Genomic DNA, 24,193 nt, shown 5'->3' on the forward strand with positions numbered 1-24,193 from the left:
GCGCTGGGCTCGGCTCTGCCCTCCTCTGCTCCTCCTGCTCCTGGGCCCGGCTCTTCTCCTGCCAGTTTTGCTTTCCACCTGTGGAAGAGAGTAGGGTTGAGTCCCTGCTGTATTTGTCACCTCGCACGGAGGAATTTGGGCAGAGCAGCACGGTGCTGGGGTGGGCAGAGGATGTGTTTACTACGGGCACAGCACACAGATCTGTGCTAGTTGGCAGACCAAATCAGGGAGAAGTGATGGGTTTGATAGTGCAGTAAATCTGCTTTGCATGCCATAGTCAAAAGAACAGTACAAAGTGCTGCTGAAAGCTGTACAACCACACTGTCTGGTGCCAACTGCCCTGATTTTTGTGACCTTGAGCACTTAAGAAGGGCATTTTGGCTAAATGAAGAGATAAGATTAGCCCCTTGAAATCAAATGTAAGTCAATCCCCAAGTCAACAGAGCAAAGGCTTCTTCTACACACTACACAGACACCCAAAACATCCCAAAGTTTTGTATTAACGATTTGGGTTGAAAACTTCTGGATTTGTTGACAGCTTTTGTTTAAGCTATGGCGCACAGCAACAGAAGCAGTCTTATTGGCAAGAGAAGACTTACTGTCAGAAGACAGCAAGGGGCAGCTGCTCCCTACAAGCCAGGAGCCACGCTCAACACAGCTGAAGGGCAGGGGCATCAGCAGCCAGGGTGCAGTCTCTCGGTACCCGAGCACAGCAAGCAGGGCTGGGGGTGGCAGCCAGGGGCCACCCCAGCACCAAGTCCATCACAAGCAGAAACTGTGAAGACCCCAAGGCTGAGCTTAAATGGGCTGGGTCCATGGGCAGGGTGTGGGCAGAGGCCCAGCTGAGGCTGGTCAGGGCCATCAAAGGCTGTTAGTGCCCCTGTGGCTCTGACAGGTACATTTTTTTTTGCAGAAAAAAAGGCTGTCTCTTCACCTTTGTCTCTGCTTGGTATAATGAGGGTCCCACCTGATACTGTAACAGTGTTAATTAACTGACTTTTATCTGTTAAACTTTCACAGTAAAGACATTTAATTTGGTAAATGCATATATGCACACAAATCGTAATTCTTGGACTCTGAAGCAATTTAGCAAGGGAGAATTTCTAAGATCTCTCCTTAATTTCATTTTCTTTAACCTATGCACAACTGTTAGCTGAGATGAATGTAGTGACAAAATGAATGTAGCTGACTGTAGTGACAAAAATCCTCCTGGCTGCAAGAAAAAGACTGGAAAAAAAACCACTACTGAAGTATTCACAGGAAAAGTCAGCGGATTGCCTATGCAAACTAAGAAAAATAGATTGTTTCACTTTGAGGACACAAAAACACCAGCAGGTAGACTAGAAGTGATGTAATGCCCTCCTTTATTGATTTGTTTCTGTTCGCATGCCTTCATTATCATGAACTTTCTGAGCTGCTTCTGGTAGGGTTGTGCAAGGAGAGAGCCGATGCCCATTCAGAGGGCTCCAGCTACAAAAACAAAGTCAGAACTTACAAGAGCTTTTTGAGAACAATACATTGTAGTCCTGCTCTTCCTACATTACAGTGAGAAATGAGAAAACAAGTAGTACTATTGTGGGTTTTCCGGAACAAATTAAGATATCAGAGTTGGACAGAACAGTTGTTTAATCTCGTAACCCGTCATGCCTGCTATGCTGCAATCACAAAAGGAAAAAAAAAAAAAAAAAAAAAAAAAGGCTTAGAGGACATACATCTTGAATCCAGAAGACTCCTGTAAATGAACAGGAGCACACTTTTATCACACTTACGCTGTGGTCAGTAAGGATTAATTCTCTTGAATCAAATTATGTTACACCTCTATCTGGCAGTAAAGCATCAACTCCCTTGTATAAATACAAACATACATTGCAATGACCTTTGTGCCTCTATTAGATTAATTCTCCTTGGATTTGGGTAATGGAGAAACGCAGATACGGTGATTTGGGTTGTGGCTAATGGGTCGCACCTCTTGAGTAAAGAAATGACAAAGCTAATGCCTTAGCCCATGTGAAAGTGCCACCTTCTGACAGCATTGTAACTCAAATTGGAGTTTTAAAGAATAATATTTACATATTTATTTATTTATTTATTTAGTCACAGGTTTAAGGTGAAGGATTCCTAGGAGTATAACAATTTTATTCTAACTGTTATATTACCTTTGCTTCTCTTTCCCTTCATCATGCCATGGAGGACTCTCAAGAGGAGGGCGAGCAGGGAGCTGAGGCAGATCTGTTGACCACAGTGTTGCAGCATTGTGCAGGCAATGAGGTCCTGCTGTGACTGTAAAGGGACAGGTCATACACGCTGGTGACTCGACGAAGTGTCGATCGCATTATTTAAAAAGCAGCCAGGCTCCTTTTATGCTGTAAATGCTACACAGAGAAGCAAAGCACTTTACTTTCCCAGCCTAGGCAAGCACAGAGATCCCTCATGGCTGAATTTTGCTGTTGATCAATGATGTGACCTTGCCAACAGCAGAAGGCTGGCAGAGCGTGCCAGTGATCATTCTGCTTTGTTTTCTCCTGTAGTAATCCTTTTTGCCCCTCTGTTTTTGAGTAAGCTGCCATCTGCTGTCAGAGCTCAAGCAGACACACAGTGCTGGGGACTGAGACAATGTCAGTAAAAGCAGCAGAAGTCAAAGAGCTGCAGAAATAGCCCATCGAAGGTGCAGGCTGAGATGCTTTTTATATGACTTCTTATTACTATGTATTTTTTCACACATTTATTCATGATTTAATATATTTAGGTTGTACTGAAATGGAGCATCTTTTAAACAAGAGCCTGTAGCATTTTCATTGCAGACAATGAGATATTTACTGGGGCTTTTTGTGCTGTTTCTCCACTTGCTATGAGTGACTGCCAGCCATTTATTTATGTTGGTTTAATTAGAAGATAGAAAGGATAGGTCACGTAAGTTTTGTAACAGCGAGGTTAAGAATTCAGAAACCTGTTCAAAATTGCAGATAAATGAGATGTGTATATCAAGGCTGAGTTTGAACTTGGTGGTCACTCTAGAAGCACTGTAAGAGCATCAGTGTGGAGTCCGTTTGTGCCACCTGGAAAGAACAGATCACCGTTAGCAACGTAACAGCAAAAATGGCTGTGAAATCTTTCATTACTGTTTGGAATTAAAGAATATATCTTGCAATGGAATAAAATGCACTGTATGGTCTAACAGTTTAAATGTAATAGAAATGAGTCATCTGAATGCATGGATGGAGAACTGAATGTGTAAAAAGAGAACATAAACAAAACTAAAGTGGTAAAGTGTTTGTCTGATGTCAGTCAAACTAACGGGAAAATGTCACTGTATGATATAATTACTTTATACTCACAGCAGCATGTGTCATCAGCAGGATTTAAAGCCAGAATTAACCGTACAAAGGACCTGCATTGCGTAATGTCATCTGGATGTAATGTCAGAAAGCAAGCAGTGATATCAAACACTCTCTGAAGCTGAGTATGTTCTAGGATGATTTTGCTGTGTTTGAATCACAGAATCATCCAGGTTGGAAAAGACCTTCAAGATCAAGTCTAGCCATCAGATCATCAAGTCCAGCCATCTAAGTGATGATGAGTGACTGAGGAAGCAAACAGCACAGAAATCTCAGTGTTGGTAAGCACAGACGTGGACGTGGGAACACAGCCTCACTAAAAACAGCAAGGGGCTCTACATGAGTCTTACTCTGCCCAGGATCTCAGAAAGAAAAACTATGCTTAGGTTCAAAAAAGCATTAAATTTACAGAAAATAACATTGTTTGCAGCATTGAATACAACAATCAGATGTAACATTTGTCTCGGAGTTTTCTTATATCACCCAGGGCCATCTGTCAGGAAGACATCACAAGGAAAGATCTTTCTGTGCTCTCTGTATCTCACACCTTTTCCTTAAATATCCACTGCTGCTCATAGCACACTGGGTCATGACAGACCTTTGATCTGCCTGATTCATCTCGTCTTTTCTGTTCTTTGGTAAAGTTTGTATGTTCTTTAGTAGTAGCTCAAAAAGCTGAGGACCATCTCATGCTCATTAATTACATTTAGACATTCATATTGAATGACATGCAAGAAGCTATTGCATTTACTATATACAGCAGACAAATAATTCACTTCATTAATGACCTCGGGAATATTTCTATTGAGCTGGTCTTTTTATACCCAAAAGGAGAGACGGTAACTCAAGTCATTTCACTGCTGCTAAGGCAACAGAAACAAAGGATGGTGCTGCCAGACAGCCAAATGCCCATAGTGAAGTTACAGCCACACAGAAGTTCACAGTGGTCAGTGGGCCAGTAAGACGTGAGCCAATAGCCCATCATCAAGTAATTTTAAAACGAAACAGCTATTTTGTGGAGGGCTCCAAAATGCATGGTCTCATTTCTGAAACCTGGCTTTCCACCTGCAAATCTGTAAGCACAAATACAGTGATGCTCTCAGTGAAAGCAAAGTTGCAGGCACTCAGATATTGCTTGTGTCAGTTTTAGTATAACCCGTAATTTCAGAAAGAGTCGCAGGTTATACCTCCCAAACTGGAGACCACTGCAGAAGCACTAGTAATCATTTCTGAAAGCCATGGGTGGAAACACGAACAGACTTTGATACCTCAGTGGACGCTGAAGTGTCTGTGGAGTTGCGAGAAACCTCAGAATTATGCTCTTCTCTGCTCCCGTTTCTTGGGCTTCAGCAGTGACCTAAATTATCCCACGGGCTGTGCTTATTCACACACTTATTGGTGGTGATTTTCTTGGAAGAGGAAATAGCAATACAGCATTAGGCTGATTTGAGCAGAGTCTGAAATAATGGAACCAAAAGGAGGAAGCTGGTTAGTGAAATGAAAAATGGACAATTTTTTTTTTTTTTTTTTTTAAAAAGAGTTATTTTTGTCTACTCTCTATGAAAGAAAAGTAGAAACTCAAGCAGGTAAATTCTGGGATTACGCCTTTCTCCCAGGTGGCACCGAGAGTTTCAGACACAATTTCTGTTTCCACATGCCTGCACAAATACATGACGACGTTATGATGTAGCTATTGACATGGATTTTTGGGGCTTTCATAGTCAGCAAGAAGAAACATGCCTGAGCCGAGTTTGTGTGGCTGAGCATAAGTGAAACATTGCAGTGCTGAGTTTAAGGATGGATGGATGATAGAGGTGTGCTGGAACATCAAGTGGTCTAAGAAATGCATAGAAGGCTTTGATTTCCATTTATGTTAGTGTTCTGAAAACACCTCCTGGATGCTAAGGCAGTTGTCTTCAGGCACGCTGGAGACCTTGAGACCTTCTCCTAAGCCAGGACAAGGCTTTCCCTACAGGGAGATGATTTCCTTTCTCCCCAGATGAGAGGGAAAGCAGCTGGAGCTGCCAACAAGTGGCACAGGAGCAGGAAGGATGTTGTGTTTCCTATGACACTTCTGGCCAACGGTGATAAAGGCACTGCCTACTGCTTGCTTTCAAATGACATCATTATAGCCCCAATCTAAATCTCTTTTCCCACAGGTGGAGAAAAAATGAAACGCTGTATTTTGTTAGATGATCAAGTGAGATACCTATTTCTCTGCACCCAGGTAGGGAAAAAACAGACTGAAATCCTCACAGCAGTGTGAAATCTCCCCTTTCTTTCTCCTTTGAATACCCTGAGCATGACTGGCTTTGATTTCTCAGCACTGTGCCATTGCTGGCAGCTCGCTGGCAGCCGTGGGGTGCTGCCACGCAGTGTGGACTCTCCAGAGCTCCGCCACGGGCACGGGCTGTGTGTGACCGTCTCCATGGTTCAGTGGGACAAACAACATCAGAGTCACAGAGAAAAAATGTTGTTTGAAGTGTACGACAGACAAATTGTCCCTTCATTGCTTAAAAATAGCACAGCCACTCTAAACAGTGACGTTGCTGTCAGCTGATCTGGATATGTCAGGATGTGATTAAACTCACAGGAAGGTTCTTGCAGCTACTGTGGATCCAGGGAGCAACTTGAGACGCTTTGCTCCACAGACTTCATTTGGGTCTCTCTAACGTCTGACTCCCGGTGTTTTTCTTGGTGAGGCATCACTGATCGTGGAGAAACTCCTGCCCGAGAGGGTTCTGCCCGCAGCTGCGCAGCAGCCACCGCAGCCTCGCTCCAGGTGGGACAGCGAAACGTGACCCAGGGGATGAGATCGGGTTTTGCTGCCTCACAGCGACTTCTGTTTTTGGTTTCACTCATGGTTTAGACAACTACAAAACAAAACAGTGGTGGAACCATGATGATTTATCCTGTATAACTCATGCTGCTTTTCAGTTAGCTGCCTGAATTAGAAAAATGTGATTTCTATTTCCTAGCAGTCAGAAAAGGGAAAATTTAAAAGTAAATGGGACACTCGTTTTATACTGACAAGTTCACAAAGCTGGAAATAATAGCTAAGTTACCTTAATTTAAATAAAACCAGGGAAATACAGGTCAGAAGATTTTTGTCGTTCTCTGGAGGCTACCTGTAAGTGAGAAGAATCATAAAATCACAGAATCATAGAATAATTGAGGTTGGAAAAGACCTCCAAGATCATCTGCTCCAACCACCCCCTACCACCTCTGTCACCCACTAAACCATGTCCCCAAGCACCACATCCAGCCTTTCCTTGAACACGCCCAGGGGTGGTGACGCCACCACCTCCCAGGGCAACCCATTCCAATGCCCGACTGCTCTTTACGAGAAGAAACATCTCATAATTTCCAACCTGAACCTCCGCTGGTGCAACTTGAAGCCATTCTCTCTGGTCCTATCACTGGTTATCTGTGAGAAGAGGCTACCCCCAGCGCCCCACAGCTTCCTTTCAGGTAGCTGTAGACAGCAATAAGGTCTTCTCCGAGCCTCCTCTTCTCCAGTCTAAACAACCCCAGTTCCCTCAGCTGCTCCTTATAGGATTTGTGTTCCAGGAAGTTATTTTGCTTTTGACAGAGACTTCCATGAAAAAAGATGGATAAAAAGTAAGAAACACATGTGATATAGCTTGAAACATGATATTCCTTTCATAATTTAGCTTAGAACTATATCAAAAAATAACAATAACGTGTATATATATATATATATATATATATAACAAACAAACAAACAAACAAACAAAAAACACATTTATTTTAAGGACTAAACTCCCATTCCCTGCCTTTTCTGCAACGTGTGCCAAACTCAGTTGGTTTGTGTGCAGCTGTGCACCTGCACCATGCCCAAGAGCAGCAGATGCCCCAGGAGGGTTGGGGACACATCAACCTACGTGCTAGGTGCATGTCACCAGCTCCCACACAACCAGAGGCATTTTTTCCAAGGTACTGAATCCCACCGTTTTTAGCATGTGTGAAGATCTCTCATAACACAATTTCAAAAGATGCGCCTTCTCCCTTTTTCGGTGAGCCTCATGCGCTGCCTGTTATTTCTTTGCTTGCAGATTTACCAGCATGTAACCTCCAGGCTGAAATTTTCCGCCTTGACTGAGTGGTTATCTTAAAGATGTCAAACAAGGTAGTTGTTTCTAAAAATAGGCCTAAGGGAAAAAAAAAAAAAAAAAAAGTTGCTTAGTAAGACTGAAAATATAAAAACGACCTTTTGTTTGAAGTCTCTATGACCTTATATAGTGCAGTTCACCCAGTTCCTAACCATACAGTGAACTGTGACTCAGCAAGATGTTGTGCCTGGGATTTCTGTTTTACTTGATAAAACCCTCAAAATTAGATAGAGAAAAGCTGCCTGAAAGGCTTATTAAGGTTGCAAAGCAAGTTAGAAAATGCTAAAACAAGGCAACTGCTACAGGCCAGTAAGTCCAGCCTGAGCAACCATGGGGCCGAACAAACCTTTCATGGGAAAAATTGTATGAAGTAGAACTGAAAAAAAGTTAGAAAGCCTGACATAATGAGACCAATTCAGGGCTGCAAAAGCAAACTTCATTTAAGGATTCATTACACAGACAACAGGAAAAGGTGATGTTCATTTAATCAGTTACCAGGTCAGCTATATCCCAGACTGTTACAAAATTGTAAAAGATGCATAGCTAAAACCCTTGGCAGCAAGGATCAAATCATCAAATTTGGATTTATGACAATAGTTTCTTTCTTGATTTTGTAGAAAACAAAACAAAACAAAACAAAACAACAACAAAAAAACTGGATTTCCATTCTATTTGCAGTTACTGTGCATAGGCGGCATCCGTCCTTGGAAACGGAAACCACCATCTGCCTCCTGATACCAGCTCAGGATCATTGGCTCACCACTGCTGGGAACAAGGAGTTTCCATTCCCTTCCCACTGCAACCTGAGTCCCGGTGTGCCTGAGGCTTCTTCCTTCAACATCAAGACGGATTTTGAAAAAAAATGTTGACACTGGTCTGATAATCATCAAACTCTCATCATCAGTTTGGGTTCTTTCATGTTTATTACGTAAAATATCCCAGTGTTTTTGCCCAGAAAACTTGCTGCTGTACAATCAGTCTTGTCTGCCAGATCTAGCTCATGGAGCTTCACTGATTTGTGTTTGGGGGCTTATCATGATGAGGGGCTTATATTTTTCCCCAGTTCTATTGGAAATGCCTTGCATGGAGGTAGTGCCAATGCAGACATCTCAAGCTCGTGTCATGAAATGTATTTATTAACAGAAGCCCTCACTGCACCTCCTGCATACAGCTACTTTCAAAAAGTCCTGTTGAAAGAAGCCCTCAGGCTCCACCGGGCATTGGGAGACCCAAGCCAACCCATCCACCACACCCGAGGCTGTGGTTTGTACTTTTAGGAGATGAATAAATGAGGCTGGCTCGGCCTGTGGCCTTGCAGCCGCGAGGCTGCCACATGGCTCGGAAGGGCCCGTTCAAAGGCCCACTTCAGAGATGGGAATCTGGGGACACACCAGAATTGACTGTTAAAGCACTCATCAAAGCATTACAATACACAGATCAGACCTCGCAACGATTTTGCAGAGGCTACAGAAAAGCGCTTGCTATCCTCCCCTGTGGTTTTTATGACAAGGCCTCTGTAAACCTTCCATAGAAGACTGGGAACAAAATCTGTGTAACATAAATCAGTTTTCCAACATGGATATTTCTGGTACTCTTTTATTCCCTCAGGAGTTTGGTTGGTCAAACATAATTAACAGGATTATTTAATCAAGATTTCTCAATAGAAAGTCTTGACAGTTCCAAGAGAAAACATACATTTGTCATTTGCAAAATGTGCAAAACATGTACATTTTGAAACAAGTCATTGGAGGAAGAGCAATAGAGTTGGGATTATTGAGCATGGGAGAAACCTACACTCTTGCAGAAGCTCACTCCAGAAAGGGAGCACCCAAAAAGTCAATTAAATCTTCAGCTCACCTTAATGGGATGCTGAATGTCAGGGTAATTCAATCACTCAGAAGATCTGTGCTGCAGTGGGTGCAGTACGACATTACCCCTTAATTCATCTGTTTTGTCATCTAGTTTCCAGTCACACCATCACCATGGAGGAAAGCAAACACCTTCCTACATGATTGCTTGTCATGGAGAATGATGACTGCTGTGGGCAAGGCTCACTTGGGACTTGGGTTATGTACTGAAACGTGAGGGTTTTCTTCAGTATATACTCTGCTCATGCTATACTGATTGTGTGGAATTAGTACAATATGCTAATTTCAGAGAAATTAATTTCATCTTGTAAGCATGAAATTCAGTTTGGAGTCAGAAGAGAGGCCATCCTTCCTTCCCCCATGTCGTCTGGTACCCCTGCAGGACCGGAAAAGCCCTTCTGACTTTGCTCATCAGCTGTGGTTTGTGGCACAAAGTGACAGCCCCAGCCCTGCTGCACCCCCGTCCCCAGGCTGCCCCCACGCCATCCCCAGCCCATGCGGCCGCAGTCCAGTGAACGTTCCCCCATCCGCAGGCACCTCTGGCTGAGCACACAGAAAAAGCGCAGGTACTGACGTCATGGCCAGCGATGACTGTGCACCACTCCCCAATATAGGTCAATACCAGAAGTTTGCCACAGGTTTGTGATTTCCTAGAAAGGATTTTTTTTTTTTTGTGGGTTTCATAGAACAGTCATAGTACATTATTTTGTATGGAATCTGTAGCTTCGTACGTAGCAAAAGTTGGTACCGTGGTCGGATGCTCAGTTTTACAAAACATTATTGCTGTTTGAAGTTAAAGGCTTTAACTACAAATACTACACATCTCATAGGACAACCTGTCAGATTTATCTGTAGGTGATAATCTATATGTTGACCATGTAGCCCTCTGTAACTGAGTTATGTTTTTTGAGGCTCTTCCTTTACACCAACACACAGCTGTTCTTACTCATCTATTGCAGAATTTGGAGCAAAGATTCTGTAAACCAGGATGTACGTAGGAGATTTGGTCAAGAAAATACACTAGTTGTCTTTGTCTTTTGTAGAAAAAAAATATATATATATATTTAGATAAGATAGCCTGAGCTTATCTGTGAGACGTGGTGCAATTCCTTATTTTAGTTCCTAAGGCTCTCTGCAATGACAGTGGCTGGTTGCCAACAAACCTGGAAAACCTGGAGAACTGTGGATATTCCTGGGAGTGGAGAAAGGTAAACACAGGATGGGGACAGGAGAATGGCAAGGAGCTTGCAGAGCAACAAGGCATGAGGTGTGACACTTACAGAAGCAAATGATCAAAAGAACAAACACGAAATAGCCAAGCAGCACCAAAGGATTGCAAGTATCAGCAATGCTTGCCTGTTGTGTTCTTGTGTGCATTTTGTTTATGTTTTACATTTTGTAAATGTGCACATGCTCCCTCAGCAGGCTGCACAGAAGTAAGCCATGACAGAGATTTATTCTGTCCTTCATTTCCCTGGAAACCTAACTGTCTCAATCCTGTAACGCAAAAGCCTTTTCCTGATGAAGCACTTCCTTCACAATGATGATGGTGACACCAGACGGCGACACTGCTTTTCCATAACCTCTTCACTGCAGCTATTTGCTTACTCTAACAATCACGATCGAGTCCAATAAAGCAATTATCAAACTCATAGTTCTGGTATTTATCTCAGATTTTCATCCCAGAGTTTAGCACTGGTGTATGTTTTTTTCTGGCAAGCATCTTGATTGCAGGACAGTGTGAGTAACTGCTTTATGCCAGCCTGCTGTAAATCACTTGACACATTTGATGTATTATACCAATACATTTTACGCCTGCTGGTTTTCCTCCCAAACCATTCATTTATCTCTGCATGGTCTCTTTAACCTGCCCAAGCTTTCAGCCTGCCCTCAGCCCTCGCCTGCACGCAGGAGCCACTGCCTCTGCGTGAAAGAATGTCCAGAACACCAAAAAAAACATCCTGAAATATTAATGACCATGACAGCTGCACTAAAAAACTGGGGAATTACCAGAGGAGTGTCATTGTTTATGGCAGGAATGTGGAAGGAATTGCCGAGGCCAAAATATTAATAAAATTATGAGGAATCCATTGCTCATTGCTGGAAACTACCCCTTGGTTGAAACCCTATAGATATGATGGAATTCTGAGGTGGATGGAAGAAAGTGTACTGACATTGTGATTTGATAATGTGCTACCCTAGGAGACATGCTCTCTCCTTTTCCTTCTAATTTTACATTTTTAAGGGCTGTGCAATGTCCCAGTGTTGCCTACAAAGAGCTTGTCCTGGTGTAATTTTTTTCATTGCTACAAAGGGAGAAAAGCAGATTGTTACAGCAGGGTTGACATCTCAGGAGATAAATGTATTTAATGATGTTAACAAAATGCATCTTAGAAACTGAAAAACGCAAAATTTGTGTGTGACTTGAACATATCAGGTAACACAGGAGCTACACCAAGAGGGAGCATTCTGTTCCCTGACCTGTAGGTCAACCAAGTACCCACACATAGGCTAAGAATTGAGCATTGCTCACCCCAGAGATCCCCTTCCCTATGGTCCATCCGGAATAACCTCACAGCCTGTCCATGGGACAATCTGATTTTAAAACCTCTTTCAGTTTCTGGAGGGTAATAACAAAAAAAGAGCAAAGCAGATTATGTCAAATTATAATGTTTGAGAAAAACAGTACTGTCTTTGGATTTTACTTTGGTTAGTAGAAAAAAAGAATAATATTGAAATTGTTGCTCAAGACTACATCATACTCTCATAAGCAAACCAGGGGAAAATAAGTGAAATTGTTATATTAGGCATATAAATATATATACATAAGTTCTCAAAAGAGCAGATATGCAACAATTCCCCATCAGCTTGCAAGGCTCTGCACAACCCCTGCTGTAGGACTGTGGTCTGGCTCTTGCACTCATCGTGATTTTAATTAGCAGTACCAGATGAAAGAGCAAAGAACACCCTAAAAGAAAAAAAGTGGATGTCAGAGTGTGTACTCCTGCTTCTTGCTCTGGATGTGAGCTCAGGACAGGGAAAACACCGGGAGACTGCTTTGCCTTCCCAGGAGAAGTCCATAACCTCACCCACCACCTGCGAGTACATTTTCAATAGCCCAGGAAGTAAAAAATATCCTGATAACACTCTGATACAGAGACGGCGTTTCCAGACCTTCGGTGACACGTGGACAGCTACTGCTCGGTGCCCATTGTCCCACGGAGCCCAGGACCAGATCAGGTCCTTGCCAGGACTGCTGTGCCCGTGGCAGATCTTCCTTTAAAGTCGACCTAGGGGACAGCTGTTCTTACAAAAGACGGTTGTTTTGTATTCACAGTCCAGAAGGCTTCTGAATCATTGTTTATCGAGTTTCTCCCTTTGAGATTCACAATTAGCTTGTCCGGTGCATTGGCAGCTCTACCCCTATTTAACGGGATCTGCTTGCCGCTTTCCCTGCGGTTTCAGGGGAAAGCTCCCTGCCTGCCTGACCGAAGGGGGCACCCGGTCCTGGCAGCGGGATCTGGATGGCAGGATCGCACAGGGCAGGAGGAGCTGGGATCTTAGTATCAGGTAACAAACTTTACTTTTGCAGGCTTTCTCTGTTGCTGTGTCAGCTCAGCCAGCTGTGAAACCTGCCCTGATGCTGTGGTGCCTCTCCTAAGAACCCGGACACCTTGGTACCTCTGGCTGATGGGCAGCCTGATGCAGAGTCAAGCTGCATGTGTACTTCAGATTTTGAAAATGCTTCGAGTTGCTATATTCCAGACTTTGTTCACTGAATTCCCTGTAGAAACTGCACTGAATAGTTGTGGTAGTTTTAAGAGAAATCTTAAAAATATATATATAAACATTGCAGGGCTGAGCACTATAACCCTAGTTTTATGGGAGAGTCTGTATATTTTCTTTACATCACTTTCAAACTTCTAAAAGTGCTGAAGAATTAACATAGCACGAGATTTAGTTCTCCACCACCTGCACTTGTGCGTGTATATGTCTATCTGCGATCTGTGAGCAGATCCTCCACTAACTTCACACCAGAATACAAATATCTACTTATACTTTATCTGCATTAGAGTTGTTGTACAGCTCGCCTTGGAAGTACAGAAGGGGTTCAGATAGAGATTTCTACACCAAGATTGCTCCCGATATAGAAAGTACGCAGACTTAATCATTTGAATAACCAGCAGATTCCATTCTTCAGGTAAATCTTCCCCGCCTCCCCTTTAGCATGAGCATGTTTGTGGTGAGATATTAATCATTTCCTCCAGGCAGCACTGTGTATATAAGGGAAGCCAAGGGCAGAGCCACACACAGTTCACCAAGCTGAAGTGCAGATCTGACTTCGCAATGCTGGCCCAGCTCGTGGCTCTGCTGACCCTGGGGGTGCTCTGCAGCTCTGCGCCCATGCCGACAACCAGGTCCACCAACACTGCAGGACCCTCGCAGCCGGACCACTGCTCCAGTGGATCCATCATCAAAGAACTTCTCCGTATTGTGAAGAACGGAACGATGATAGAAGTAACAGTAAGTTACGCCTCGTGGCTTGCACCTGGCTGCTTTCTATTCCAAGATTTGTTTGAAAGTTGCTAATTTCATTTTCTCTTGGTCAGGAGTCCTTCAAGCAACCTACGGATCCTAAGGTAAGAACCTGCATACATCTCTTCTATTTAAAATTATTGTCTCAAATCCCCAAGTTTCTTTTCCACTCCACAACTGTGGTAGCACCGAGATTGCTCCAGAAATCCAGGGAGATGAAAAGTGGTTGCAAGAGCTTACAGAAAGCTGCTGCCCCTGCTACTGTCCTTCAAATGCCTCGCAGTGGGCACTGGCCTCCTCTCTGCTCTGAACCCATCATCTTAGTTCGAAGTTACTATTTGGTCTGTGTCCTATTCAGACCCATTAATTCACTGAGCTGTGTTCTCCTGCAGTAAAAAGAAGGAGCTTTTTACAGAGGAGGTGAGCAGCACAAGTGTGAGGAAGGAGCCCACCTCCTAATTTAATTGAACAGGAGGCAAAGAGCATCCCTCTGGCTTTCAGGGAGAAAGGTTTAAAATACTGACCAGTAGCAATAATGACTTGTATTTCACTGAGACAATTCCATCTGATTTTCAAGGAGATATGATAGCAATAGGTTCCTAACTCAGGGTTGACTTTCCTTTCCTTTCCCTTGAGGCATATTCACCCTGTTGGACACTTGCAGGTTGTACATGTCCAGGCTGCAGTGGCACCTGCAGCTCCTGCTGAAGGCAGCATGGTTTTTTATTATTATTATTATTATTATTTTTTTTTGCTTTAACACATTTTCAAACAAAAGTTATAGCTTTTACCATGGTTTTCTAAGTTTGGTGTCCATTAAATTGCTGAATAGAAATTCAGGGGTTGTGTTTGAAAATGCAGCTTTTAATTTCGGTAGGTTATTATTTTGTTGGGTATCTAAAACCCCAGGATATGATGTGTTACGTATGTGGTCCTGACATGTCACACAGCCGTTGAAGATAACCATGTGCAATTCTTTCAAATGCAGAAATGCGTGCACGACAGCCTGAATATATTCATTAAGTCCTTGAAAGCAAATGAGACGAAGAACCAATATACCATCACCCAACTGTCCAGACTTTACGAGTGCAAAAGCTTCTTCTCCAAAGTAAGTTTGACATAGCACTACTCAACAGCAGAGCACTCAGTTACGGCTCCCAGTAAGAGCACCCCTGGGGGACACAGCCTGTGGGACGGGCACTGCTTTGGCTGCAGTAGGCGCTGGGAATCTCATCTGATAATTAAGAAGGGTATAAAGATGTTTGCTTTCTTCCTAAAAGCACTCCCACTAAGGAAGCACCTGCTGCTATTTTCACCTCTATAATCTTAATTGCATGAAAGATAATGGTATGAAAAACAACCAGGCGTGAATAGTAACTGCAGCAGCTCAGGGCGTCCTTAGCATGTGCCCGATCAGCCGTCACCTGCGCGACGCAGCGGGGCTCTGAGCTCCAGGGGCTGGCTCCCTGAGCCCCCCGAAACGCGCTCTGGGGTCTGAAAAGAAATGGGTCTATCAAATAGCGCAGAGTTAAATGGGATACTCCTATTCAAGCTACTAAGTTGTGCTCTTATTTTTATTTTTAAGGATCTTTATAAAGAATGTCAGTCTGCAACAGTATGTAGACATACATTCATGAAAACGTTGGAAGATTTCTTGCTATATCTCAACGGGAAAATTTAAAATGAGCCGGACCAGAAGGACTACACCAAACCCAAGAAGTGAAGAACCATAACTCTACTGCAAATGAAAATGTGATTCTATTATTAACTTATTCTCAGGAATATGCCTATGGAATGTTTATAGACAGAGGTATACGTTGTATGTATATTTATATATTTTTATATATATAAATGACATTATGAGAGCAGGCATGTTCTCTCTAATGATGAAACATGCTGCTCAGTTAAAAGACTGAGGTTTTTAAATAAGATTTAAATATTTTATTTAGTCATAATAGTTTAACAGATGATGTGTTGGTCCATAAGGATTTTTTTTTCCTATTTATTTATTTATTTATTTATAATTTGCAGATATTTTGACATATTTATTGTGATGTTGATGTATTTAAGTACATTCTTTAGGAACATATTTTTTATCAGTGTATGAGGAGGGCTCTGTGGATGCCCCTTCTTTTCCCTCTCTGTCACACCATCCCCAGCCGCATCCCCTGGGCTCAGCTTTGCCCAAATGCTCTCGGAGCCAGGGCAAAGCCACCCTGTGGGATGGGGACGGGGATGGGGACGGACCCCCGGGGGCCTCCGAACCCCTGCAGCAACCCTGGGCTGAAGGAGGCTGAGGTTTGTGCCCCCACCTGCTCCTCCCTCGGCGTTTTGACCCGATGGCTTAAACCGCTGCATGGTTTATTTTTGACTAAGCAAGTGGTGTCACCCAAATCGAACCACATTCTGGGCAATACAGATGCAAACACTCCTCCGGCACCCTTGGTTGCTGTTCCTCAGTATCTGCCCAGCTGACATGAGGTGTTTCCCTCGTCCCCTGTGAGCTGACTTTATTGAGGTGAATTAGGTAATACCTGTTTTTGAAATTGTTTGAGTATCCATGGCTATAGGAAGTACTTAAAAGGTGTGCGCAGTGTGTTTAGATTCTACAAGTTAATATTTAATAAAATGATATTCGAGAGGAATGCCACTGCTCTGGCTGGGCTGTGAGGACGCACGCCACGCGTTGCATGCGTTGGCTTCACCTTTACTGTTTGTAACCCTTCACGAAAGCTGGTGGATCTTTACAGAAATAAACCTCCCAGAACTCAGCACCTGTGTCGTTGCCTTTCTTTCTGAGCAGCTCTGGGGAGTGGACATGGGCTGGGGACTCCCTGGGGTTGTGGCCACCCGCTGGGTGCTCCCACAAAGCCGGGACCACAGCGGGTAGGGGGGAGGGAGCTTTTTGTGGGCACGGGGGGGGGGGGGGGCTGAGAGGCTGGAAAACTCCCCCAGAGCCTCGGAACTACAGCTACCACGGTGGAAGCAAGCACAAAAATAAATAAATAGTATATATGTGTTCTATATATAATATGTGATGTTTTATATATGCATAATATATAACATATAACATATAATATAATATATAATATACAATATACGATATATACAATATATGATATATATGATATATCATATATGATATATCATGTATGATATGATATGCAATATGTGATATGTGATATGTGATATAATATATAATACATAGTATATGATATGTTATATACTATATAATATATTTTTATATAACCTTATATATTTATATAATAAATATCTGTCATTACTGTTATTTCATTTTTTAAATTATTTTTCCCTGCTGACAGCTCTGCGTGTTGGCCATGGGGTGCCCCCCACACACACACACCCTGCAGCCCCCGGGCAAAGCCCCATGTCCAGGGTGCTGGTGCTGGTGCTGGGCTTTTCCCGCAGGAGCTGCAGGGTGGCCCCAGCCCCAGCCTCCTCCCCGAGCCCCCCACCCTCAGCAGAAGCCCCAGTCCTTGGGGGTCTCGCTGGCTCTACAGAAGTTCAGGGAATAGCAAGAGGTGCCCTGAAGAGAGTCCTGCTGCTACCAGGTGTCAGCGGTTTTTGCTAGCAGTGAAGTGTTTCATTGTTCACATACGTTATCTTAAATTACACTTACTTATTTTACGTTAAATCTTAAATTCACTTTTCAGACAAATGGGAAGTCACGGAATCGCGGGAGCATGAAAAGGAGGAAAATGTCAGTGTTTTAAGTAGAAAACATTACTAACACTCAGCGTTCTCAGCACAGCAGTCCAGGAAACTCTGACAAACACAAAGGGGAAAAGCGAAGCGTTAATAACAGAGCCAGGGCTGGGCTGGCTCCAGACAAAGCAGAGCCAGCGGACAGCGGGGCAGCGCCGCAGCCGTACCCAGCGGTGGGCGCTCCTCTGGGGCCTGCGGCGCTCCCCGGGGTGCTCAGCGTCCTCCTCGCCGCCCCACAAGGTGCCCCAGCCCCTCGGCAGCCCAAGGGAAAGGCCGATTTTGCCAGCATTTCCGAGAGCCCTGCACTTATCTCTGATCCCACACAGCAGCTTGTAAATAAGCCGAATACCGCTGAACCTACCAGCAGAGTGAAGTGCAAACAGGGGCGCAGGGAATGCCCAGATTCGAGAGGGTGGCACACTCACGTCCCTGGCACGACTGCCCCAGTGTGCTGGCACAGGCACCGGCGCTTGGCGGCCCATAACTGCTGCATCATTGTTTTAACACGCTGATAAGAATCTTGCATCACCGCAGCACAATAAAACACACATGCCTTCAAACCTTAGCTAAGCTGCGGAGCTCCAGATCTTAGCTAAGCAGCTGCAGACTTGCTCACAGAGGAAGCAGCCTTTTATTGTACGATTTTTGCTGCTTACTCCCATCAGCAGCAGGAAAGGCGAGTGCCTGTGCTCCGGTGGGGAAGAGAGCGGGGCAGTGGGGCAGGTGGTGTGTGCGGAGGCGTGCTCTACTTTTAGGATTTGTAGGTGTGAGCTGTGTGGAGCACTCTCTGATAAGCAAGAAATTACTCACAGCAGTGCCATTCCTCGCAGGGTCCCGACTCAGGCACAACCTCGAGGCTTTGCAGCTCGGTACCCAGCTGCCCCATTTCAGGGCAGGGTGGCTGAGGTGGAGCAGATCCCCATGGCCCGGGGCAGTGCTCCTGCCGGAGGCTCCCCGGGCACAGAGCCATCAGAAAGCACCTTGCGCATGGATCCGCTGCTCCCATGCTCCTTCCCTCTCCTCTCTCCTCTCCTGTTTGAGCACTGCTTCAGGGGACATCATTTCTTCGTCCCAAGGATGAGCCAGATGGACATGAGAAGTGGCATCAGTGTCCCAGCGGGGATGGTGGTGATGCATTCACAGCTAGGTGAAGGCAGCCTGCACTCCGTCAAGTTGTAGTCAGCAGCTAAATCCAGATTAATACTCTTCCAGGGTAATTTCCCTGCTTTTTTTCTTGAAGTATTTGGTAGATTACTCATTTTCCCTCATCAAATAGCTTTATTTTTGTTCTTCAGTTCTCATTAGTCATTTATCAGGATCCACAAACTGTTTTTATTTTCTGCAGAACACGATCGTGCTTTCACACAAACAGCTGCTTTTGGGACACGATTCCTTCCTCGGAGCTGGTTTTGCAACTGACAAAAACCGATTGTCCCTTCCTGGTGACCCGCTCCCCCGCGCCAAATCCGAGATGGTCAGCGGGTGGGGCGATGTGCCTGCAAACACCCATTACAAATTGTTTGGATTGATCATCTGCATTTCTCTCGGCCGCGCATGGTTTCAGACGGGTGCCTTGTCAGGCAATGAATCACCGCTGGCTGTTTGCCTGCTCTCTGACAACTGCCAAAGCCACCGCGCACATCTGAGAGGCAGCAGCTAAAGGATGCGGGGGGCGGGGGGCCACGGCTGCTCCCCCGGAGCACACGGGGTCTTGGGGAGCTCGGGAGGACCGACACCGCGAACTCAAGCTCGGGGATGTCCCTTAATTGCTCTCCGTGGATGGAGGATTTTAGAAATTGCAGGCGTGTTTCCTATCAGAAAATAGGAACGGGTATTTTGTGTTGATGGCTGAGGTTTTGGGGTTTTGGCTTGCTCGGGAGGGGTGTGCCCTGGCCTCTGCTGTCAGGGCCGGGGGCGGACGCCTGCATGCACTAATGTCTGTCGGCCCACGTGCAGCACCCCGCTGTCCTGGGGCTGGGCAGGCACAGGGAATGCCCAGGAAATCTCTTGTGGCAGAAAAGACAGCTGTGGTTTTTTAGTTTTTTGTTTTTGTTTTTGTTTTGTTTTTGGAATTTCACAGAAAAATGATTGAGGGTGACGAGGCACTGAACAGGCTGCCCCCGGGAGCTGGGGCTGCCCCGGCCAGGCTGGGAGGGGCAGGGGGCACGACCAGGGCAGGGGGTGGCACTGGGGGGCTTCAAGGTGCCTGCCAACCTGAACCATCCTGTGATTCTAGGATTCTATGACATTCAGAACTTACCTCTGGTTTTGCTTGAAAAGTAAGGAAATCACCATGGCTCTCTGGTACAACACCTCTTCAAGCCAGCAGGGAGGTTTGCCTTGCTTTCCCAAAGCTGGTGAGCTACAAAAAAAGCCCATGAGTCCGAGAGCAGCCGAGCCTGCTAAATCCCCCTTAAGACAGAGACTGCCCTGGCAGAGCCTCCGAAATACAGAGGCAGGGGGTCTGGAGGCAGCGATGTGACCAGTGAGCAGGCCTGGGGCTCGTTTCTGAGCCCATTCATCTGTATAATACTCTCCTGACCCTGTGGAGGAAGGACATGCCACTGTGACTCACAGGTATTTTTTTTGAGTAACTACAGAGGAAGCAATAAAACCCGTGGAGATCTTTTTTTAATTAACCAAAAAGTCCTCCTGTGCCCAGGGACTGTTCCCAAATGCACGGCCCCTGCTCGGTGATCGGCCCAGCTCGGACCCGCGCTCCGAGGGCCGCTTTCCAGGGACACCAGCCCACTGTCCAGACGGCTGGACGTGAACCAGCGACCACAGCCAGAGTACGAAATGGGAAAGGAATGTCCTGGGGCTGGGGAGCAGAGCTGCGCATCTGCTGCAGGATGCACTGGCTGAGTGCAGCCCCCAGCAGCAGCAACTTTCTGCTGCTTCTGAGCAGCATTTGGTACTGCCCCGCACTGCTTGGAGAAGCATGGTTTCCTTCCTTCTGTGGAGGCAGACCACAGAGATGTAATACTCTTAACTCCTTCCCGTGCTGAGATGAGGAGGTGTTGATGCTGGTCTGCAAAGAACCTTGCAAATGTTAAAAACGTGTGTCAGCCTCCCAGATCCAGGATTAATTCCGGGTGGGAGAGACGCAAAGAAGGGCCAAGGAGGGGAACGGGGAGCCCATTGTGACAGGAGCTGTTGGTTTGCTCTGCCTAGCTGTGCACGAGACCACTGAAAGCTATAAATATTGCAGGGGCAAGGATTTGGGGAGAAATACAAACATTTCCAGGTTGCACAAGAATGTGTAGGCACGAGCTTGACACAAGCATGAAGAGGATGCTCAGAGGAGTGAGAGGGGCCATGGACCAATCTTCTCATAGAGCAGAGAGAGCAAGGAAACCATTTGGAGACGAAATGCCATAAACGAGTCAAATTACTTCAGAAAGGCTGCTTTCCCCTGGTATGACAATCCATCACCCTTCAGCTGGCTTAGCTCCCGCTGGAGCAGTTTATAGGCGGTGCTGAGGATATAATGATCCTGTCTGTGGTGCTGACCCGGAGGCTCTCCAACAAACCCTTCGCAGGGTGGATTTTGCTCGGAGGAGCAGCCTGCACCGTCACCGCCCTGCCACTGCACACCAGTGGCACAGAGCCCAGCTCACAAAAATGAAGGCCACCATCCCTCCACACTTACAAACCTGATAACTCCCGTTAGCTTTCGGTTAATTTCTTTGTAATTTATTTTTATTTTTTAATTTGCTCAGTTAATTTTCTGTTAGGCTTTCAAGTTACTCCTTAACGGGCCAGGCCATTTTCTGCTCGTTAATTTAACTCGGTGTCTGACGAGGACGGGGATCCTTCGGATGGCTCTGCCCAGTGAAATCATATCGGCGGAGTCGTATCGGAGCTCGCATCTCGCTCGCGCAAATCTTCCTCGGATTTTTTGGCGGAGGCGGCCAGAGGTGCACCCAGGAACTCCCCGCGCCCCGGCAGCGTCCCACGACAGCTATCCCCTCGCTGCAGGAAAGGAAAGAAAGGTCAGCGCTGATCCTGCCATGAGATGAGCAGGCTGGTCACAGCGGTTTCAGTTCTGACTGGTTGCAAATGAGTCAGTGTTTTAGAGACCAACTGATCGGTGTACGTACATGAGCACACCACAAGTTCCATCCTCCTTTCTGATTTTATCAGCTTTTTTTTTTTTTTTTTCTTTCCATCCTGGCTGCAATCTAAGAACGCATTTGCATGCCATTAGCTGCTATAAAAAGAATAAAGAGAACAAGGTGGGGTTCCAATGCAGCAGTTCTGTTTTTTTCCAGCAGTAAAAGTCCATACTGCCCACTCCTTTCCCTTCTGCCCTTCCTACAGAGATTCTCGTTTCTTCAGCCAGGTGTGAGAACAAAACTGCTTCGCTGGTGCTCACTGATGGGAAGTTTAGCTGCAGCCTTGCTTCCCCATGCCTCCTCCAAAGGACGAGATTTTTCCATGTGATTTTAAGACTGGCTACGCTGTACAGCACCAGAACGTGCACTCGTCCACACAATATCTGTGACCCGTTGGTTCCCTTAAAGCACTCCTTACTCTGCTTTCTCTCCCCAGCCTCAGTGGGGCCAGGGATGTGTGGAGCCCTGGGCCACCCGCTCTCTAGGAAGGGAACAGCCGGGGGCGAGGGTCTGAGCCCCGGGGGCAGTTCTGATTTCCACTGTGTGGTACACAGCGGCCCATCTTATCCCCAAAGTCAATAAATCCCAGATGTGCTCATCTTATCCCCAAAGTCAATAAATCAGAGGAATGGGGTTTTCTTTAAGAAACCGGCTAAGAACAGTGGGGACAGGTGTTCCTCCCCGCTCACCTGCAGTTGGACTGAATTGATGCTCGTCCCTTGCCAGCACAAGGTGAAGCTGGCCTTGCTCTGGTCACACCACAGTAATGCGCAGTGGCCCGACCTCAGCTCTGGGGTAAGACCGCTCTGCTGACTGCAGGGAAAGCCAGGAACGTCGGGGGGACTCCATCAGGGCAGGAAAACCACCACGATCCCTGTGTAGGCAGAGGCAGGGCGTGCAGGAGGGAAGTGAAGTCTGCTCCGCACCCCGCCTCTGCCTCCAGGAGGGCTCCTCCAGCTCCTGGCCGAGGGCTTGGCAGTGCTCTGCAGTGGGCAGTGGCAGGGACAACCTCTTGCTTTCCTGGGCAAACAATCAGCAAAAATGACAGCAAGACCTGAAGCATCAACCAAACCCGCTAAAAAAATTGCCAGTTAGGTAGAAAAACTGCTGCGGGACTGACACCAGGACCCATGCGCCCTGAGTGGGGGCACACTGTGCCAGGCACATCAACGCGGGGTGCCCCTTGCCCAAACCTCCTGTGGATGGGGCATGAGGAGGTGCTGGCCGGATGGATTCACATCCTTGGGAGAGCACCCGGCTCACAGAGCAGCCGCAGGGTCTCTGGAGGGCTCTGATTTTGTCATCTGGATGTGAGCATGGCACCACTGGGTTAGCCACAGGTTCCTCAGGACAACGATATCGAACGAGGCAGCAATATTACTTAGGGTAAAAGTAAAGATGAGCTATAATATCAAGTAGAGAAAATGTCAATGTGAAGATCTGGGTGATGTTCAGGTAGCCCTGGTTTATCTTGTACTAATCCTTTTAGCATCTTAAGGGTTTTTCAGCATCTGAAACCATATTAGCCTCAAACTTCTGAACTACATAGCGCCCACTGAATTACGGGGGATCTTTATTTTAGAAACATGTAGTTTCCCCCGTCGGATAAGAAAGTAACAACTTCCACTCTACAGGTGACTTCTCGCCTTCGGTTTGAGCATATTTGTGGTGAGCTATTAATCATTTCCTCGCACGGTGCACGTATAAAAGGAAGCCAGGAGCCAGACGTCCCCAGCCAAGAAGGGGAGCGCGGCGCCTCACCACAATGCTGCCGCTGCTCTGCCTGGTGCTGAGCTGCTGGGCGCTGGGTGCCTCGGTCCCCGTGCCACCAGCCACGGGGCCAGCCTGCGTTGCCAGCTCCCTCTTGCTGGAAACCATCAGCAACGTTAAGAAGCTACAGGTTACCTCCGTTCCGTTTGCTTTTCGCCGCACGGCCGGCTTTTTGTTCTGGTGGCGCATCTGCTAATGTGGTTTTTATCAATCTCTTGCAGGGCAACAGCGAAATCTCGCCTCCGGTAAGATTGCTTTTTGGCTCACGTTGCAGTGCCGGTTGCTGGTGGTGTGGCTTGTGTGCTTTTTGAGACAGAAGGGGGATCCGGTGGTTGTCAGAGCCCATCCTTTGGCAAGCTCTTGTGCCGTCCAACGAGGTGTCCCACTGGGTTATCTCATTTCATGTAATCAGCATTTCAGCCCAATTAGTGGGATGCTTCTCGCACCAGTGATGCAGTAAAGACAAAGCAGGAGTGACCGAGGTTTGTTATTGCAGAACAACATAACTCCCAGGGAGGAGTGGGAAGGGAGTGCCATCACCTATCTGGAGGAATTTATTAAGGTCCTGGAAAGCAGCAGAAAGAGGCCGATGGAGAGACAAATTGCCCAGGAACTGCGGAGCATCCACGCTGCTGGAAAGACGTGCTACGGGTGGATGGTACGCTTGGGATGGACTTCTGCTCACTGTTTGATGGTGCTTAGATTAC

The 24,193-nt window shown here is 46.0% G+C and overlaps 1 long non-coding RNA gene across 4 annotated transcripts; it reads right to left on the bottom strand.

Annotated features, from left to right (window-relative positions):
* Positions 1 to 1,702: 1,702 nt before the first annotated feature.
* On the bottom strand, positions 1,703 to 18,187 carry LOC118173628. 4 transcript variants are annotated; one of them, XR_004754319.1, is made up of 4 exons: positions 17,960 to 18,181; positions 5,927 to 6,208; positions 2,948 to 3,056; positions 1,703 to 2,363 (listed from the first exon to the last, which is right to left on the bottom strand). It is a non-coding gene; the product is annotated as an uncharacterized LOC118173628 (long non-coding RNA). The 4 variants fall into 4 exon arrangements; XR_004754318.1 differs by lacking the exon at positions 1,703 to 2,363 and adding an exon at positions 6,401 to 6,463 and having other exon boundaries at positions 2,824 to 3,056; positions 17,956 to 18,187; XR_004754317.1 differs by lacking the exon at positions 1,703 to 2,363 and having other exon boundaries at positions 2,824 to 3,056; positions 5,545 to 6,208; positions 17,960 to 18,187.
* Positions 18,188 to 24,193: the final 6,006 nt, after the last annotated feature.

Source organism: Oxyura jamaicensis, chromosome 13 (genome assembly GCF_011077185.1).
Source record: "Oxyura jamaicensis isolate SHBP4307 breed ruddy duck chromosome 13, BPBGC_Ojam_1.0, whole genome shotgun sequence".
Classification (NCBI taxonomy): domain Eukaryota; kingdom Metazoa; phylum Chordata; class Aves; order Anseriformes; family Anatidae; genus Oxyura; species Oxyura jamaicensis.